Source organism: Aquarana catesbeiana, linkage group LG03, assembly GCF_042186555.1.
Source record: "Aquarana catesbeiana isolate 2022-GZ linkage group LG03, ASM4218655v1, whole genome shotgun sequence".
NCBI lineage: Eukaryota > Metazoa > Chordata > Amphibia > Anura > Ranidae > Aquarana > Aquarana catesbeiana.
In genome coordinates, this window is record NC_133326.1 from 17613982 (window position 1) to 17631996 (window position 18015).

General features: G+C 42.3%; 1 protein-coding gene across 2 annotated transcripts in view; it reads left to right on the plus strand.

Moving 5' to 3' along the window:
* The first annotated feature begins 866 nt into the window (after positions 1-866).
* CILP (cartilage intermediate layer protein) overlaps positions 867-18015 on the plus strand; it is a 135857-nt gene continuing 118708 nt past the window's right edge. For both annotated transcript variants that reach the window (XM_073618330.1, XM_073618332.1), the window contains exon 1: positions 867-943. The gene's annotated coding sequence lies outside the window, so the exon portion shown is untranslated. The remainder of the gene's footprint in view (positions 944-18015) is intronic.

The following is an 18015-nucleotide window of genomic DNA, read 5'->3' on the forward strand; positions in this document are numbered from 1 at the left end:
CCGATGACAGAGAGCAGTGATCTCTGTCCAGTCACTAGGCAGAACGGGGAAAGGCTTTGTTTACAAAAGCATCTCCCCATTCTTCCTCTCCGTGACATGATCGCGGACATCGAGTCTGCAGGACCCGCGGTCACGGCAACGGAGGCCGCGTCGAGCACGCCCGCAACACCGCTTCTTAAACGGGACGTACCTGTATGCCCTTTTGCCTGCCAGTGCCATTCTGCTGACGGAAATCGGCGTGCACTGGTCGGCAAGCGGTTAAAAATGCGCGCGCACCCGCAACACCGCTTCTTAAAGGGGACGTACCTGTACGCCCTTTTCCATACAAGTGCCATTCTGCTGACGGAAATCGGAGCGTGGTGGTCGGCAAGCAGTTAAAAATGTTTTTTTAATCACCTTTATTGCTATAACAAGGAATGTAAACACCCCTTGCGATAACAATACAGAATGACAGGTCCTCTTTATGGAGAGATATGGGGTCTAAAAGACAAAATCTCTCCTTTACCCTTAAAAGCACAATATAAAATATATATTTTTTTTACTCTTTTGCTTTAAGAAAAAATAAAACATGTTTACATGGCCCGAGAACCGGAAGTGGCGTGACGTTGCTCCGGTCCTCCAAGGGCATAGAGATGAACGGTGGCCATCTTGCCATCACTTATCTCTATGGGGAGACACTGCCGGTGTTCTGTCGAAATAGCCAACGCATCAAAATCTCCAATTACGTCACGTCCAGTGACTCTCCAGCAGCAGATTTTGACGAGTTGGCTCTACTGCCCATGCCCGCGCGTGCACCCGACAGAATAACAGAAACCCCGGTACGTCACTAACCTTTTTTGAAAACTCATCGAGTTCTCCAACAGCTGTCAGTGCACGTGTTACTGACGTACCTTGCGCATGCGCACTGGCAGCTGTTGGAGAACTCAACAAGTTTTCAAAAAAGGTTAGTGACATAGCGGGGTCTCTCTTATTCTGTCGGGTGCACGCGCGCGCATGGGCAGTAGAGCTAACTCGTTGAAATCTGCTGCTGGAGAGTCACCAGACATGACGTAATTGGAGATTTTGAGGACTTTTTGACAGAACACTGGTGCTGAGCGATCGGTAACTAAGCCGTGGAACCACCGGGGGGGGGGGGGCACCTCTCCTGACGTTCTCATTCATAAACTTGTGTCTGTCCAATGGTAGTAGGAGCCAGCTTCAAATCAGTAAAGCTTTAAGGGCACAACCACTTTCTTAATTCTTCTTTTTGATGGCTTTTATTGCCCAATTTTATTAAAACAAAGTTCAAGATAATTATTGGGTTTCCCTTGCAGGCGTTTTTCTCTGGCACAAAGTTAAATGTACATCAGTCTCCGGGCTTACATGTGCAGCGCTGCTTGTCTGGCCTCACACTTCAGGCCCTTGTCTGTCTCCTCCAGACAGTCTTCTCAAACTTAGTGCATTGACCTAGCAGTACCTTTCTGCGTTGGCTTCCACTTGTCTCCTAGGTGGAGCTCTCCTGACTCCTGGGCAGAGACCTCCTTTGTCCGCCAGGTTGGAGCCCTGAACCAAAGTCGGGTGTTTAATAGAAGCCCAGCACACACCTGCACAATTAGTGTGCTGGTTGTTCACACAACCTGGACCCAGGATTGCAGACTTTATCCCTCCCAAATCTCTATGAAGCCCCCATACTCCAGGTCTCAAACCTGGTTTAACCAACCACTGAGGAAACCAAAAAAACAGTTTCCTCTGAATGAGACAGACACCCTGGAGCCCCCCAACCTGCATGCATGAGAATCCTGGTTGACACAAAACCCTTTCTACACCTTGGCAGGGCACAATACTACTGTCACAGTACCCATACCTCTTTCTATTGGTAGCTCAATATTTTCTGCTTTTCTGAAGATAATTTTCTTATGTTATTTTATTTCCACTAATGATGTGATGTGAAAAGGCTGCCAAAAAACAAAGTGGAAGCAGTAAAAAAGGAATTATCATTCACAAGTGATTAGGTAGCATGGTTTCTAAATACAGCCCTTAGTTGGTCACTAACAATTTGCTTACATGCTGTTGAGTTGGCAAGGGTTTCTGTTGGGCCCTGGTATACAACCAACATCCTTGGTTAAAATACACGTGAACCTAAACTAAAGTCAATGATATTTTGTTTGCAAACGCACTGTGGGGGATTCAATAAAGCATTGGGAACCCTGAGCCTAGTCCCCTAACAGGTCCGCCTGCCTTTTGATTGACAGTGGATGGTAATGGGGGAATACGATAGACCTCTTCAGTCCAATAGCAGCTTTGGAATCTGTCCACTGCCATCCACTGACAATCATAAGGCAGGCTGACCTGTTGGGGAACTAGGCTCAGAGTTCCCCATAAGGTACCGCCCACCCCAAAACAAAACTCCACGGCCACTGCTCCTGTGGGGTTGATGAAGTCTGATCGGGAACACTGAGAGACTAGTTCCGCACCAGGTCCTACTTGCTGTCAATGACACTGGGTAGCAGTGGGTGGATTTTATCGTCGCTATTGGTTTCAATCGCAAGCAAGGTGGACCTGATGTAAAATTTGTCTCTTAAAATTCACACCAGGCCCCCGTCGACCCACAACAAAAGTTTGACCATTTGCCTGTGTGTGTGACAGGCAAAGTGATTGGGTACGGAGTTCAGTAGCTCAGCATTACTGAGCTGCACTGAGAAAGGAGTGTCTGGTATAGATATTTTTACATTACCAGAAGGAGAAGAGCAAGTCCAACGCTACAAAAAGCATAATAGCCATGGAAGGCCAGAATGGAACGAAATACTATTTGGCAATATAAGAAGAAAAAAAAAGGGGGGGGAATAGGAAAAAAACTGAGGGGAGAGAAGGGGTATGGGAAGCAAAAGCTCTAAGTACCCATGAAAGGGAGAAAACCATGTCCATAGAGGATGTCGAGCAGTAAGAGGAAACGTCCTTCGCTGGTTGGGTCTGCCACGCTGAGACGTCTCTTCTCAGGAGACAAACACCTTAAAACTTAGGCACCCTTGGCCTCCTCATAGACCCAGTCCTCTCATTTACTGAGATCGGCCTTTATGGTCCTTGCCTGGGCTCCCCGTGGCCAGCCTTTCTGTGTGCAGCCTAGTGTCCTTTTACTCCATTTGGCTTAACATCAAGTCGCAGTATCACATCTACCCCTTAACAAACATCCCCTGAAGAAGCCCTAAAAGGCGAAACATGTCGGGATACGTCACTCCATGCTAGTGTTGAGTGACCTTTTGTTCCATCATTCAATTAGATGTGCATCTATGTCTGCGCAATATATGTTCAGCCAATTTATATATATATATATATATATATATATATATATATATATATATATATATATATATATATATATATATATATTTTTTTTTTAAATCTTTTTTAAATAAACTTTGATATTTTTTTATAATGATGCATTATCAGTAATTTTTCTGCTGGGCACCCTTAAAATCCCATCAAAATCCCTCTTCTTGTCTTTCCATAGATTTCAGTCCCGAATGTTTGCTCCAAAAAAACACATATTCTCATTTTTTCAGTAGCGCGGGTAGCAGTGGGTGGATTTTATCGTCGCTATTGGTTTCAATCGCAAGCAAGGTGGACCTGATGTAAAATTTGTCTCTTAAAATTCACACCAGGCCCCCGCCGACCCACAACAAAAGTTTGACCATTTGCCTGTGTGTGTGACAGGCAAAGTGATTGGGTACGGAGTTCAGTAGCTCAGCATTACTGAGCTGCACTGAGAAAGGAGTGTCTGGTATAGATATTTTTACATTACCAGAAGGAGAAGAGCAAGTCCAACGCTACAAAAAGCATAATAGCCATGGAAGGCCAGAATGGAACGAAATACTATTTGGCAATATAAGAAGAAAAAAAAAGGGGGGGGGAATAGGAAAAAAACTGAGGGGAGAGAAGGGGTATGGGAAGCAAAAGCTCTAAGTACCCATGAAAGGGAGAAAACCATGTCCATAGAGGATGTCGAGCAGTAAGAGGAAACGTCCTTCGCTGGTTGGGTCTGCCACGCTGAGACGCCTCTTCTCAGGAGACAAACACCTCAAAACTTAGGCACCCTTGGCCTCCTCATAGACCCAGTCCTCTCATTTACTGAGATCGGCCTTTATGGTCCTTGCCTGGGCTCCCCGTGGCCAGCCTTTTTGTGTGCAGCCTAGTGTCCTTTTACTCCATTTGGCTTAACATCAAGTCGCCGTATCACATCTACCCCTTAACAAACATCCCCTGAAGAAGCCCTAAAAGGCGAAACATGTCGGGATACGTCACTCCATGCTAGTGTTGAGTGACCTTTTGTTCCATCATTCAATTAGATGTGCATCTATGTCTGCGCAATATATGTTCAGCCAATTTTTATATATATATATATATATATATATATATATATATTTTTTTTTTTTTTTAAATCTTTTTTAAATAAACTTTGATATTTTTTTATAATGATGCATTATCAGTAATTTTTCTGCTGGGCACCCTTAAAATCCCATCAAAATCCCTCTTCTTGTCTTTCCATAGATTTCAGTCCCGAATGTTTGCTCCAAAAAAACACATATTCATTTTTTTTCAGTAGAATTACATTGCAGCAAAAAGAGTAACGATTAAGGATTAGGTAGGGCAAGAAATGTATAGAGGGTAAGAGGGAAAGGTAAGAGTTAGAAAGAAGAAAGGAGGAGGGAAGGAGGTTTCCAGCAATAGGGAGGGCTCAAAAAATCAAGACTTAGTAAGACACAGTAAGATCTTGACTAATGAGGTTCTAGGGTTTCCATAATGTATCATAGAGTTCTAGGGTGTTGCGTAGTTTTCTTATAAAAGCTCCAATGATTGGACTTCCCCAATACAGTAATGAGATCCTTTCTTGAAGGTGGGGATGTTCCTTTTTAAATGCTATGAGATTTTAGTGGTAGTGTTTAAATATACTTTAACAATAAATTCCAGGTATGAATATTTTTTAGATAGTTACATTCATTCAGCTTGGGCTAATGTAATTATGTACATACCATACCTGTGGGATCATTTCATTGAGTAGGACCCCTATTCCGGTGATCTCCACTAGCTTCCGGGTCCCATGCCGAGTGGCTGCCCTGCTGCATTGTGAACTCCGGAGGTTGGATGCTGGACACCGGTGTCAGAGAATGCTTTATATTTCCTTAATGAATGCAACGTATTCTCTGATTGGACGAGGTAGAGAGTGAGATATTAGAAGGTCTATGTGGACAGCTTTACCCCGGATGCCTGCATACTTAGATGTGCCTCTTTTAATCATCAAACATGTAAATTGCTAAATGTTGTACCTTCATTAAATGTAACCATATTGCTACAATTAGAGGCTCCTCTCTTTTCTTTTATACTCTGGAGCTCCTGCTGGATTATATTTCTAATCCCCTTGTGGAGGCTTCCATTTGTGGATGGACATTTTATGGTTACACAACCTATCACATTGCTATAATCTTTTTAAATGGACTATAAACTGAAGAACTTATAAATAAATGGTTGTGGAACGAAACATCTTTCCATTTCTTATGGGGAAATTCGCTTTGATATACAAGTGCTTTGGATTACAAGCATGTCCCTGGAACGATCCAAGGTTTTACTGTAGTTATATTGGACCAAGCTGGAGAAATTTAACGTAAAAATTCAAAAGTATCCATATCTGTAATTCTTTAAATGTGGTAATCCAACTAGATATCCAGTTATCAATGTTGCTAATCCAGTTTTTCATTCTATTATAATTGAATCAAATTCCAATGTTTCATTATACATTCTATTCTATATACAAAGTAGCATACATTTTTCTGTCCACCTCTAACTTTCAGTCTATTTTGGGGGATCGATGGTAGCAAACTCAAGACCGGAAAACAAGTGTCCCGAAAAATAACAAGATCTCACACGGTACCCAGTGTTTAGTACATAGAGGTGTAGCTGCAACTGTCCAACAAAAATCTGTGCCTGAAGAGCGTCTTAAGGGATATGTCAGTTTATGTCCCTAATGAAAGGCATACAGTTCTTTTTTCTTTTTTTTTTGGAATATCAAGGAAGACTTGCCAAATGTTGTCAATGTTTGTGATATGATGCATAGGGTGTCTGTAACCAATGAAAACAAAGTCTTCGAGGCAGAGCCGTGCTGAGAGTCGTTCTGTACAACTTCAACACCTACGTAGGGCCTTGACACAAACATTCAATTCAAACCTTGGTGGGACAACCCTATGTGTTACAAGGGAAGTAAATGCTTGTAAAGAAAGTAAGATGGCGTGGCCTTGGAAATGGGCTCAGTTAAAATCCATATTTTATTAATCAAAACATGAAGAGGCGTACAGTAAACCTCTGATGCATTTATACTGCTAACAGTTGCCTGTAAGTTAAAAAAAAAAAATGGGTGGTTAACTGTCGCCCTTCAAGGATGAATAATAAAGTACCAAATTTTCAATGATTCCCAAAAAAATGGAATACTGGCTAATCTTGACATCTTTTTTTTTTTTTTTAATCCAGATAGTGTTATCTCCTGTGAGAAATATTTTCTGGTCCTCTACAAAAAAAAAAAAAAAAGAAAAAAGTTTTTTCCTCCAGATGAAGCCACTGGCATTGGTGGCGTAACGCGTAGATGTCGAGCCTGGCGGCGAGAGTCATTACTGTATTAAGTGAGACTATGCTGGACTTTTAATACATGCTTGTTTTATATCAAAGAAGAGAAGAGAAGAGAAGAGAAGAGAAGAGAAGAGAAGAGAAGAGAAGAGAAGAGAAGAGAAGAGAAGATCACAATGAAATTATATTTCTACTCCACACATTATTCATACATCACAAATTTCAACCATGCATTTACCACAAAAGATTTAATTATACAAAAAACTAAACTAGACAAAAAATTAAAACCATGTAACCTCTTTCATTTCAATCCTGCATTGATCGCCTTAACAGCCCTGGGAAAGAAGCTCTCTTTAAATCTATTTGTCCTTGTTTTAATCACCCTAAAACGTCTCCCAGATGGCATTTATTCAAAGAAATGACAACCCGGATGAGTCCGGTCTCTCGCTATTTTTCCTGCTCTACAAAGGCTACGCGTCTCATATATTTCTTCTAGAGAAATAAGTTCACATAAATGTGAGTGCATTTTATGAAGCAGGGTCTGTGCGGTTTGTTGAAAATTTTAACCCAGGTACTGCACTATTGGAGGCTTTTTTTTTTAATATATGATGCCTATGACCTGCTGGTGAACTGTGTGGAGCCATTTTCGAGAAGGAACCATATCGTTCTTCAGCCCCGGAAGAATTTACCCCCTTCCTGACCAGAGCACTTTTTGCGATTCGGCACTGCGTCGCTTTAACTGACAATTGCGCGGTCGTGCGACGTGGCTCCCAAACAATATTGATGTCCTTTTTTTCCACAAATAGAGCTTTCTTTTGGTGGTGTTTGATCACCTCTGTGGTTTTTATTTTTTGCGCTATAAACAAAAAAATAGCGACAATTTTGAAAAAACGCATTATTTTTTACTTTTTGCTATAATAAATATCCCCCAAAAATATATAAAAAAACTTTTTTTTTCTTCCTCAGTTTAGGAAGATATGTATTCATCGCCATATTTTTGGTAAAAAAAAAAATCGCAATAAGCATTTATTGATTGGTTTGCGCAAAAGTTATAGCGTCTGCAAAATAGGGGATAGTTTTATTGCATTTTTATTAATATTTTTTTTTTTTCACTAGTAATGGCGGCGATCGCGACTTTTATCAGGACTGCGACATTATTGCGGACACATCGGACAATTTTGACACATTTTTGGGACCACTGGCATTAATACAGCGATCAATGCTATAAAATTGCATTGATTACTGTAAAAATGTCACTGTGGGGGGGATGGGCTAGCAGTGACATGACACTGATCGCTGCTCCCGATGACAGGGAGCAGACGATCAGTGTCCTGTCACTAGGCAGAACGGAGAGATGCTGTTTACATTGGCATGTCCTCGTTCTTTAGCTCCCAGCGGCGATCGAGTCCGCGGGACCCGCGGGCATGGTCACATAGCTTGCAGGAGGCGCGCGTGCACGGCGGGAAATTCAAAGTAACGTACAGGTACGTTACTTTGCCCAGCCCTGCCATTCTGCCGACGTATATGTGCTGACAGCACATTTTTTTTGCGATTCGGCACTGCGTTGCTTTAACCGACAATTGCACAATCGTGAGATTTTGTAACCAAACAAAATTGGCATCCTTTTTTCCCCACAAATAGAGCTTTCTTTTGGTGGTATTTGATCGCCTCTGCGGTTTTTATTTTTTGCGCTATAAACAAAAAAAGAGCGACAATTTTGAAAAAAAAACGCATTATTTTTTACTTTTGCTATAATAAATATCCCCCAAAAATATATAGAAAAAACTATTTTTTTCCTCAGTTTAGGCCGATATGTATTCTTCTACATATTTTTGGTTAAAAAAAAAAATCGCAATAAGCGTATATTGATTGGTTTGCGCAAAATTTATAGCATCTACAAAATAGGGGATAGTTTATGGCATTTTTTTTATTAGTAATGGCGACAATCTGCGATTTTTATCGGGACTGCGACATTATGGTGATAACATCGGACATTTTTTACGCTATTTAGGGTCCATTGTCATTTATACAGCGATCAGTGCTGTAAAAATGCATTGATTACTGTGTAAATGACACTGGCAGTGAAGGGGTTAAACACTAGGGGGCAGTGAAGGGGTTAAGTGTGTCCTAGGGAGTGATTCTAACTGTGGGGGGGATGGGCTTCAACACACAGGACAGTGATCACTGCTCCTGATGACAGAGAGCAGTGATCTCTGTCCTGTGACTAGGCAGAACGGGGAAATGCTTTGTTTACAAAACAAACAAAAAAATATAAATATAAATATAATATAAACAGAAAAGGAGCGACAATTTTGAAATAAAAAAAAACAATATTTTTTACTTTTTGCTATAATAAATATCCCACATTAATTTTTTTAAAACAAATTTCTTTATCAGTTTAGGCCGATGTATATTTTTCTACATATTTTTGGTAAAATTGCAATAAGCGTATATTAATTGGTTTGCGCAAAAATCATAGGGTTTACAAAGTAGGGAATAGATTTGTGGCATTTTTATTATTATTTTTTTTTTTTACTAGTAATGCCGGTAATCAGCAATTTTGTATCAGGACTGCGACATTGCGGCGGACAGTTTGGACACTTTTGACACCATTGCCATTTATACAGCGATCAGAGATAAAAATAGGCACTGATTACTGTATAAATATCACTGGTAGGAAAGGGGTTAACACTAGGGGGCGATCAAGGGGTTAACTGTGTTCCCTATGAGTGTTTCTAACTGTGGTGGGTGATGGGCTTACTGAGACATGACAGAGATCACTGTTTCCGACCACTGGGATCCCTGTCATGTCACCTGTCAGAACGAGGAAATGCCTTATTTACATTTCCCTGTTCTGCCTGTGTACAAGGCCATCGCAGGCCACCGGAGGACATCGAGGGCAACTGAGCCTCCATACAGCTACTGCGATTCGCGCAGGAGAGCCATTGTGCCGCCATTTGACGGCGGCTGGTCTTAAAGCGGTTAAAAAAATAAGAAAACAGTGAAGTTAGCCCAATTTTTTTTTTTTTTATATTGTGAAAGATAATGATACGCTGAGTAAATTAATACCCAACATGTCACGCTTCAAAATTGCGCCCGCTCGTGGAATGGCGGCAAACTTTGACCCTTAAAAATCTCCATAGGCATCGTTTAAAAATTTCTACAGGTCCAGTTTGGAGTTACAGAGGAGGTCTCTTGCTAGAATTATTGCTCACACTCTAACGATCGCAGTGATACCTCACATGTGTGGTTTGAACACCGCTTACATATGCGGGCGCGGCTTGCATATGCATCTGCTTCTACGTGCGAGCATGGAGGGACTGGGCGTTTTTTTTTTTTAAATTCTTATTTTTTTTACTTTATTTTTTTTAAACTGTCCCTTTAAAAAAAATTGGATTCCTATTACAAGTACTGCAAACAGCCCTTGTAATAGAAAAAAAGCATGACAGGTCCTCTTTAATGTGAGATCTGGAGTCAAAAGACCTCAAATCTCACATTTACACTTAAATGCAATAAAAAATTTTTTAAAAAATCCTTTTTTTTTTTCAATAAAAAAAATTTGTCCCTTTAAGGCCGTTGGGCGGAAGTGACGTTTGACGCCATCCAACGTCATTGAGTCAGGTGGGGGCCGTCATTCCTCGCTCTACTCCATGGCTCTGAGGGGAAAGGATCGTATCGTCTCCGCTGCTACCGATGGTTCCGGTAAGCGGCGGAGACGACCGGACAACGGTATTCAACGTCAAAGTATAACGACGGCGGGCGGTCTGGAAGTGGTTTTAAAGGAACCTGAGCACCAGTTTATGGTCCTTCAGATTGATCTTCTTACATGCGTTGTTGATCTTCTCGGGGTCTAAGAGGAAGGTGAGTTTGCACTTCAACTGATGAACGGAGCACAAGTTGCGGATGGACGAAGTGTGTTTTTGTGAAGCACTTTATTGATTTACAGAACACGCCCACAACTTTGAAGATTTTTTTTTTTTTGAAGCAAACAACAAATAGGACAAAATAACAGAAAAAGTCAATGTGCAGAACTATTCACCCCCCTAAAGTCAATACTTTGTAGAGCCACCTTTTGCAGGTATCACAGCTCCAAGTCGCTTTGGATAAGTCTCTATGAGCTTGCCACATCTTACCACTGGGATTTTTGCCCATTCCTCCTTGCAAAACTGCTCCAGCTCCTTCAAGTTGGATGGTTTGCGCTTGTGAACAGCAATCTTTAAGTCTGACCACAGATTTTCTATTGGATTGAGGTCTGCGCTTTGACTAGGCCATTCCAACACATTTACACGTTTCCCCTTAAAACACTCAAGTGTTGCTTTAGCAGTGTGTTTGGGGTCATTGTCCTGCTGGAAGGTGAACCTCCGTCCTAGCCTCAAATCACACACAGAGAGGTACAGGTTTTGCTCAAGAATATCCCTGTATTTAGCACCATCCATCTTTCCCTCAACTCTGACCAGTTTCTCAGTCCTGACTGCTGAAAAACATCCCCACACCATGTGGTCACAGTGGGGATGGTGTTCTTTGGGTGATGTGATGTGTTGGGTTTGCCCCAGACATAGCGTTTTCTTTGATGGCCAAAACGTTCAATTTTAGCCTCATCAGACCAGAGCACCTTCCTCCATACATTTTAGGAGTCTCCCACATGCCTTTTCGCAAACTCAAAACGCGCCATTTTGTTTTTTTGCTGAAAGTAATGTCTTTCTTCTGGCCACTCTGCCATAAAGCCCAACTCTATGGAGCGTACGGCTTATTGTGGTCCTATGTACAGATACTCCAGTCTCTGCTGTGGAACTCTGCAGCTCCTCCAGGGTTACCTTAGGTCTCTGTGCTGCCTCTCTGATTAATGCCCTCCTTGCCCGGTCCGTGAGTTTTGGTGTGCGGCCGTCTCTTGGCAGGTTTGCTGTTGTGCCGTGTTCTTTCCATTTGGTTATGATAGCTTTGATGGAGCTCCTAGGGATCTTCAAAGATTTGGATATTTTTTTTTATAACCTAACCCTGACTTGTACTTCTCAACCACATTGTCCCTTACTTGTTTGGAGAGTTCCTTGGTCTTCATGGTAGTGTTTGGTTAGTGGTGCCTCTTGCATAGGTGTTGCAGCCTCTGGGGCCTTTCAAAAAGGTGTGTCTATGTAATGACAGATCATGTGACACTTAGATTGCACACAGGTGGACATCATTTTACTAATTATGTGACTTCTGAAGGTAATTGGTTGCACCAGAGCTTTTTATGGGCTTCTTAACGAAGGGGGTGAATACATACGCACATGCCAATTATCAGTTTTTTATTTCTGAAAAATAGTTTTATGTATATATTTTTCTAATTTTACTTCACCAACTTAGACTTTTGTGTTCTGATCCATCACATATAATTCAGATTAAAAAAACATTGAACTAAAGGCTGTAATGTAACAAGATATGTAAAAAGCCAAGGGGGTGAATACTTTTGCAAGGCAATGTATGTTGTTTAAAGCGGGGGTCCACCCACACCGCAAAAAAAAAAAAAAAATATTAAAAGCCAGCAGCTACAAATACTGCTGACTTTTAATACATGGCCACTTACCTGTCCCAGGGTCCAGCGATGTCGGCAGGGGACGCAGAGAACCCGCTCGGTTCTCGGCAGCTGCCACCGCCATCCTAAGTGAGGGAATCAGGAAGTGAAGGGTTGCGGCTTCACTTCTCGGTTTTCTACTGCGCATGCACGAGTCGCGCTGCGCATCCCAAGTGGTCCCCGCTCTCTCCTGGGAGCTGTGTGATTCCCAGGAGACAGCGCGGTGGGGACGGGAAGAGGCGTAGACTCCCGTGGGAGTCTATGCCGGAAGTGGGTGCAAATACCTGTCTTAGACTGGTATCTGCACCCCCCTCCCCCCTGAAAGGTGCCAAATGTGACACCGGAGGGGGGGAGGGTTCTGAAAAGCGGAAGTTCCATTTTTGTGTGGAACTCCGCTTTAAGGTTTTTCATTGTCACATTATTATCATCACCATTGCTAGTTATTGAGGCAGCGCTATCACTTTTTTTCCAGAATTTCCAGGTAGGGGGCCCACCGCCGCCAGCCCGCTTCTCCTGTGTTTACTCACAGTGAAAGCCAATCGGCAGGTGCCGGAGGCTGGATGTTCGCCGGCACCCGCCAATCGCCGAGGAGAGACACAGAACTGAGATCTGCCTATGCAAACAAGGCAGATCTCAGTTCTGATAGGAGGGAAGAAATGGAGTTTGTATCCCTGCAAAGCAGGGAATACATTCCATCTCTTCCCCTAGTAAAAGCACCTCCCACAGTATAGTAAAACACTGGCTAGGCACACATTTAACCCTTTGATCGCCCCTGATGCTAACCCCTTTACAACCATTACGTGTCATTAGCACAGTGACAGTGCATATTTTTAGCACTAATCACTGGATTAGGGTCACTGGCCCCCCCAAAAAGTGTCAGTTAGTGTCAGAATGTCCACTGCAATATCGCAGACCCGCTATAAGTCCCTGATCGCCACCATTAGTAGTAACTATAAATATAGAAAAATGTATAAAAATATCCCATAGTTTCTAGACGTTATAACTTTTGCGCAAACCAATCAATATACACTTATTGGGATTTTTTTTTTCCCAAAAACATGTAGCAGAATACATATTTGCCTAAATTCATGAAGAAATTTTATTTTTTTTTTCAATTATTTTATGCGATATCTTTTATAGCAAAAAGTAAAAAATTGTGTTTTGTTCAAAATTGTCGCATATGTAAGCGGTGTTCAAACCACACATGTGAGGTATCACTGCGATCGTTAGAGTGTGAGCAATAATTCTAGCAAGAGACCTCCTCTGTAACTCCAAACTGGACCTGTAGAAATTTTTAAACGATGCCTATGGAGATTTTTAAGGGTCAAAGTTTGCCGCCATTCCACGAGCGGGCGCAATTTTGAAGCGTGACATGTTGGGTATTAATTTACTCAGCGTATCATTATCTTTCACAATATAAAAAAAAAAAATTGGGCTAACTTCACTGTTTTCTTATTTTTTTAACCGCTTTAAGACCAGCCGCCGTCAAATGGCGGCACAATGGCTCTCCTGCGCGAATCGCAGTAGCTGTACGGAGGCTCAGTTGCCCTCGTTGTCCTCCGGCAGCCTGAGATTGCCTTGTACACAAGTAGAATGGGGAAATGTAAATAAGGCATTTCCTCGTTCTGACAGGTGACATGACAGGGATCTACTGTTCCCAGTGGTCGGAAACAGTGGTCTCTGTCATGTCTCAGTAAGCCCACCCCCCCCCCCAACAGTTAGAAACACTCATAGGGTTAACCCCTTGATCACCCCCTAGTGTTAACCCCTTCACTCCCAGTGACATTTATACAGTAATCAGTGCCTATTTTTATCTCTGATCGCTGTATAAATGTCACTGGTCCCAAAAAAGTGTCAAAAGTGTCCGAACTGTCCGCCGCAATGTGGCAGTCCCGATACAAAATTGCTGATCACCGGCATTACTAGTAAAAAAAAAAAATAATAATAAAAATGCCACAAATCTATTCCCTACTTTGTAAACCCTATGAATTTTGCGCAAACCAATTAATATACGCTTATTGCAATTTTACCAAAAATATGTAGAAAAATATACATCGGCCTAAACTGATAAAGAAATTTGTTTTAAAAAAATTAATGTGGGATATTTATTATAGCAAAAAGTAAAAAATATTGTTTTTTTTTTTTTTCAAAATTGTCGCTCCTTTTCTGTTTATATTATATTTATATTTATATTTTTTTGTTTGTTTTGTAAACAAAGCATTTCCCCGTTCTGCCTAGTCACAGGACAGAGATCACTGCTCTCTGTCATCAGGAGCAGTGATCACTGTCCTGTGTGTTGAAGCCCATCCCCCCCACAGTTAGAATCACTCCCTAGGACACACTTAACCCCTTCACTGCCCCCTAGTGTTTAACCCCTTTACTGCCAGTGTCATTTACACAGTAATCAATGCATTTTTACAGCACTGATCGCTGTATAAATGACAATGGACCCTAAATAGCGTAAAAAATGTCCGATGTTATCACCATAATGTCGCAGTCCCGATAAAAATCGCAGATTGTCGCCATTACTAATAAAAAAAATGCCATAAACTATCCCCTATTTTGTAGATGCTATAAATTTTGCGCAAACCAATCAATATACGCTTATTGCGATTTTTTTTTTTAACCAAAAATATGTAGAAGAATACGTATCGGCCTAAACTGAGGAAAAAAATTGTTTTTTCTATATATTTTTGGGGGATATTTATTATAGCAAAAGTAAAAAATAATGCGTTTTTTTTTTCAAAATTGTCGCTCTTTTTTTGTTTATAGCGCAAAAAATAAAAAAACGCAGAGGTGATCAAATACAACCAAAAGAAAGATCTATTTGTGGGGGGGGGGGACATACATTTTATTTGGGTACAACATCACACGACCGCGCAATTGTCCGATAAAGTAACGCAGTTCCATATCGCAACAAAATGGGCTGGTCATGAAGGGGGGGTAAATCTTCCCGAGGTCAAGTGGTTAAGAAAAAGGTCCACTTTAGCTTCAGATAACCTAAATACACATGATTTTAATTTCGGAATGAAATTAGCTTTCACGTTCAGAGGTCATGACCATAAATTGTCATTTCACTACGTTATGTCAGTATTTAATTTGCGTGCAGTGAGGAAATTCTGATTCATTTTCTGATTACTAATCCGGCCTGTGATGAACTCCTTTGTATTCAAAATGTTTCCTGTTAATTTAAAATAGACTTCCAAATGAAAATCCCCCCTCACCCAGAGATATTGGATTACCCATGTGTTCAAACACAGCATTTAAAATAATTAGATACATTTGTATTGTTTTGTTGTCTATTATTTGCAAAATCAGTTAAGGAAAAAACAAATAGTAAGGCCCAGTGGCAGCTGGTGCTCAAAATTTTTGGGGGGTGCAAACAAGCTGAAAAATTCTGAAAAAAACCCCATCAATTGCAGCCTCACTGTGCCATCAAACGCAGCCACTGTGCCAATCAAACGCAGCCACTGTGCCCATCAATTGCAGCCACTATGCCCATCAATTGCCACCACTGTGCCATCAAATGCAGCCACTGTGCCATCAAATGCAGCCACTGTGCCCCATAAAATGCAGTCACTGTGCCCATCAATTGCCACCACTGTGGCCATCAATTGCCGCCACTGTGCCCATCAATTGCTCCCACTGTGCCCCATCAAACTCAGCTACTGTGCCCCATCAAACGCAGCCACTGTGACCATCAATTGCTGCGACTGTGCCCATCAATTGCCGCCACTGTGCCATCAAACGCAGCCACTGTGCCATCAAATGCAGCCACCGTGCCCCATAAAATGCAGCCACTGTGCCCATCAATTGCCGCCACTGTGCCCATCAATTGCTCCCACTGTGCCCCATCAAACGCAGCCACTGTGCCATATCAAATGCTGCCAGTGTGCCCCCCCCCCCACCGGCCCGCCGTCTGCACTTACCTGTCTCGGTGGGACAGCTCCTCGATGTCTTCTCCTGTCCTCTCCACCCATCCTCTGCTATGATTGGACACCTGGCGTCCAGTCACAGCGCCTGTCGTTTCAGCCAATCAGGGGAAGGGTAACAGAGCACCTGATTGGTGGAGAGGCGGTTTAGTGTTAGGAAAGTGAATATTTATTGGCTTTTGTAACACAGCTGACCTTTTTTGATGCCTATTTGAGCCTATGGCTCTAATCGGGTGCTTCAAAAACACCCCCCCCCCCGCCGCTGTAATTCAGGCGCCCTGCGCCCAAAAAGGGGCTGAGTGCCTGAATAGGGGGTGGCAGCGGCGGCCATAGATAGATTCATGTAATGAGGGGTGGCAGAAGAGAGGGGGCGGCGCCCGGGCGCCCCTAATGCACGGGCCGCCACTGGTAAGGCCTCTTGCACATGGGTGCTTGTACAGCATGCATACAGCAGCCTATAGACATGAATGGCTGCTCGCAGCTCAGGAATATACAGGTGATCATGTAAACCTAAGTATAGCTAACTGGCATACGCAAAAAAAAAACAATTCTTAAAACACCTGCGCTACAAACAAACTATATACACTTGGCATCTGTGAAAAGTGTTTAAAAAATACCACTGGATAAATGCAAAATAAAAAGCAAGTGAAGCAATAATACAATAATCACATTCCCAATATGTCCAGTGGATTATAAAATCCAAATCCGATATAAGTGTTTGTGCTCAGTGCAACTCCTCACTTCAGCCCCGGAAGATTTTACCCCCCTCCTGACCAGAGCACTTTTTGCGATTCGGCACTGCGTCGCTTTAACTGACAATTGCACGGTTGTGCGACGTTGCACCCAAACAAAATTGACGTCCTTTTTTTCCCACAAATAGAGCTTTCTTTTGGTGGTATTTGATCATCTCTGCGGTTTATATTTTTTCCGCTATAGACAAAAAAAGAGCGACAATTTTGAAAAAAACACAATATTTTATACTTTTTGCTATAATAAATATCCGCATTTTTTTTTTTAAAAAGCACATTTTTTCTCGGTGTAGGCCGATACGTATTTTTCTACATATTTTTGGTAATAAAAATCGCAATAAGCGTTTATTGATTGGTTTGCGCAAAAGTTATAGCGTCTACAAAATAGAGGATAGATTTATAGCATTTTTATTTATTTATTTATTTTTTACTAGTAATGGCCATGATCTGCGATTTTTATCGTGACTGCGACATTATGGCGGACACATCGGACAATTTTGACACATTTTTGGGACCGTTGGCATTAATACAGCGATCAGTGCTATAAAAATGTATTGATTACTGTAAAAATGTCACTGGCAGTGAAGGGGATAACACTAGGGGGCGATCAAAGGGTTAATTGTGTTCCCTAGTGTGTGTTCCAACTGATTGGGGGGAGGGGACTGACTAGGGGAGATGACAGATCGCTGTTCATATTTTGTATGAACAGACGATCTGTCACGTCTCCCCTCAGAGAACCGGAAACTGTGTGTTTGCACACAAAGATCCCGGTTCTCGCCGCGTTACGAGCGATCATGGGAGCCCGGCGGTCATCTAGACCTCCGGGTACTTGCATTGGCTCCTGGGGCGAGCTACGGGCGTGCGTCCCTAGTGGCCACCAGAAGGAGCGACGTAACATGAAGGCGATTCACCTGCCCGTGCCGTTCTGCCACAGTACAACTGCGGCGGCTGGGCGGCTGGTCGGCTAACGGTTATTAGGTACACCTTGTTAGTACCGGGTTGGACTCCCTTTTGCCTTCAGAATGGCCTTCATTCTTCACGGCATAGATTCAACAAGGTGCTGACTTTGTAACACCCCCTACTTAGGTAGGTGCTAGACGTTGGGATTTTTGTAGTACAGGCACATTTAGGCAGGCCTACCTAGAAGCTAGAAGGACTGGGAGCAAGAAGTCTGGGATGGTTGCAGAGCCAGTAGAAG